The sequence below is a fragment of the Myotis brandtii genome, unplaced genomic scaffold, assembly GCF_000412655.1.
Source record: "Myotis brandtii unplaced genomic scaffold, ASM41265v1 scaffold137, whole genome shotgun sequence".
In the NCBI taxonomy this organism is placed as follows: Eukaryota; Metazoa; Chordata; class Mammalia; order Chiroptera; family Vespertilionidae; genus Myotis; species Myotis brandtii.
The window spans coordinates 5,526,322-5,529,881 of NW_005354874.1; the positions used below are offsets into that span (position 1 = coordinate 5,526,322).

Sequence of the window (3,560 nt, forward strand, 5' to 3'; positions counted from 1 at the left end):
ATGGTCATTGGTGGAAGGGCCAAAGTAGGCTTTCCAGAGAAATATAAAAAGTTTGGCTGCCCTGTTGGTGAGTGTAAAATTGTGGGAAATACTTAAAATACTATGGAAACAGCATAAAGTTTGCTCAAATAATTAAACAGAGAATTACCATATGATATAGAAATTCCACTTCTGGGTATATACCAAACAGAAATGAAAGCATGATCTCAAAGTTATTTATACATCCATATTCATAACAATATTATTCACAATAGCCAAAAGGTATAAGCAACCCAACCAAGTGTCCATCGATGGATGAATGGATAAACAGAATGTGGTCTATACATACAATAGAATATTATTCAGTCTTTAAAAGGAAGGAAATTCTGACACATGTTCCACCATGGATGAAACTTGAGGACATTCTGCTACGTGAAATAAACCAATCACAAAAAGACAAATATGATATAATTTCACTTATATGAGTAGTCAGATTCATAGAAACAGAGGTAGAATGGTAGTTTCCAGGGGTTGGGGGAAGTGGGGAATGGGGAGTTATTGTTTAATGAGCACAGAGTTTCAATTTTGCAAGATGAACAAGTTCTGGAGATTGGTTGCACAACAATGGGAATACACTTAACGCTACTGAACTGTACACTTAGAAATGGTTAAGATGATAAATTTTACATTATGCATATTTCACCACAATAAGGTATTACATAAGTAAATAGGGAAAAGTTTAGACATGGCATGGTTAGTGTCCAGTGAGGCTTGAGATAATTCATTTGTGGAGAAATCAGTCAGCTCAGTTGCACAGTTTTCCTCCAACCAATGTTCTGCTGTCAGGTATATACAGAAAGAAGACAAATACTTGTGTTCATCCAGGATAGATTCTACAAAGAGAGAGGGGCTAGGGAATTGATCAAAGAGGTGTGGTCGATTTATTATTGTCAAGCAAATATTTCCATCCCAGGGAATGGAAAACAGTTCCCTGACTCATTGGGCTTGATCATGTGACTTGCTCTGACCAATAGGCAGGCAGAAGTGACAATGTGCCAGTTCCAAGCTGAGGCCTTAAAAGATTGCATCTTTTCACTCCCTTCTGATGCTCCCACTATGCGCCATGGAAAGAACATTTCTGTACAGCCATTGCTCCTTCACCTAGTCTTAGAACAAGAGACCCTGGAGCCTAAAGCCCAGGTGACAAAACAAATCGACTTTTTTACAACAGGTTTGCCATCAGAATATGATTCTACAAAGAGAGAGGGGCTAGGGAATTGATCGAAGAGGTGTGGTCAATTTATTATTGTCAAGCAAATATTTCCATCCCAGAGAATGGAAAACAGTTCCCTGACTCATTGGGCTTGACCATGTGACTTGCTCTGACCAATAGGCAGGCAGAAGTGACAATGTGCCAGTTCCAAGCTGAGGCCTTAAAAGATTGCATCTTTTCACTCCCTTCTGATGCTCCCACTATGCGCCATGGAAAGAACATTTCTGTACAGCCATTGCTCCTTCACCTAGTCTTAGAACAAGAGACCCTGGAGCCTAAAGCCCAGGTGACAAAACAAATCGACTTTTTTACAACAGGTTTGCCATCAGAATACTGGTGTCATGAAAACTACCCCTAAATCTAAGTCAAAGTAGGAAAGAAAAAGACTCATATCAACATCATCATAGTTGGACATGTAGATTCCAGCAAGTCTACCATTACTGGCCATCTGATCTACAAATGTGATGAGATCGACAAAAGAACCACTGAAATTTTTGACAAAGAGGCTGCAGAGATGGGAAGGGCTTTTTCAAGTATGCCTGCATCTTGGATAAACCAAGAGCTGAACATGAGGGTAGTAGCTCCATTGACATCTCCCTGTGGAAATTCGAGACCAGCAAGTATTATGTGACGATCACTGATGCACCAGGACACAGAGACTTCATCAAAAACATGGTTACAGGCACATCTCAGGCTGAGGTGAGGCTTGAGATAATTCACTTGTGGGGAAATCAGTCAGCTCAGTTGCACAGTTTTCCTCCAACAAATGTTCTGCTGTCAGGTATATACAGAAAGAAGACAAATGACAAAACAAATTGGTAGAGCTTTTTCACAAAAGGTTTGCCACCAGAACACTGGTGTCATGAAAACTACCCCTAAATCTAAGCCAAAGTAGGAAAGAAAAAGACACATATCAACATCATCATAGTTGGACACGTAGATTCCAGCAAGTCTACCACTACTGGCCATCTGATCTACAAATGTGCTGAGATCGACAAAAGAACCATTGAAAAAAAATTTTTTTTAATATATTTTATTGATTTTTTACAGAGAGGAAGGGAGAGGGATAGAGAGTTAGAAACATTGATGAGAGAGAAACATTGATCAGCTGCCTCCTGCACACCCCCTACTGGGGATGTGCCCGCAGCCAAGGTACATGCCCTTGACCAGAATCGAACCTGGGACCCTTCAGTTGGAAGGCCGACGCTCTATCCACTGAGCCAAACTGGTTAGGGCCCATTGAAATTTTTGACAAAGAGGCTGCAGAGATGGGAAGGGCTTTTTCAAGTATGCCTGCGTCTTAGATAAACCGAAAGCTAAACATGAGGGGGGTAGCTCCATTGATATCTCCCTGTGGAAATTCGAGACCAGCAAGTATTATGTGACGATCACTGATGCACCAGGACACAGAGACTTCATCAAAAACATGGTTACAGGCACATCTCAGGCTGACTGCTGTCCTGATTGTTGCTGCTGATGCTGGTGAACTTGAAGCAGGCGTCTCCAAGAATGGCAGACCTGTGAGCATGCCCTTCTGGCTTACACACTGGGTATGAAACAACTGATTGTTGGTGTTAACACAATGGATTCCACTGAGCCACCCTACAAGGCAGAAGAGATACAAGGAGATTGTTAAAGAAGTCAGCACCTACATTAAGAAAATTAGCTACAACTCTATCATAGCAGCATTTGTGCCAGTTCCGGGTTGGAATGGCGACAAAAGGCTGGAGCCAAGTGCTATCATCCTTTGGTTCAAGGGGTGGAAAGTCCCCCATAAAGATGGCAATGCCAATGGACCAGGCTGCTTGGAGCTCTGGATTTCATCCTGCCATCAACTCGTCCAAATGACAAGCCCCTGCATCTGCCCCTCCAGGATGTCTACAAAATTGGAAGTATTAGTACTGTCCCTGTGGGCCGGGTGGAGACTGGCCTTCTCAAACCCGGCATGGTGGTCACCTTGGCTCCAGTCAGTGTTATAACTGAAGTGAAGTCTGTTAAAATGCACCATGAAGCTTTGAGTGAGGCTCTTCCTGGGAGCAATGTGGGCTTCAGTGTCAAGAATGTGTCTGTCAAAGATGTTTGTCATGGCAATGTGGCTGGTGACAGCAAAATGATCCAGAAATGGAGGCAGTCGGCTTCACAGCTCAGGTGATTACCCTGAACCATCCAGGCCAGATCAGTGCCGGACATGCACCTGTGCTGAACTGTCACGCAGCTCACATTGCCTACAAATTTGCTGCCATCATTGATACAGTTCCTGGCAAGCTCGTGTGTGTTGGGAGCTTCTCTGACTGTCCTCCTCTCAGCC

The 3,560-nt window shown here is 43.0% G+C and overlaps 1 pseudogene; it reads left to right on the forward strand.

Moving 5' to 3' along the window:
* LOC106725108 overlaps positions 1 to 3,560 on the forward strand; it is a 29,293-nt pseudogene continuing 25,733 nt past the window's right edge.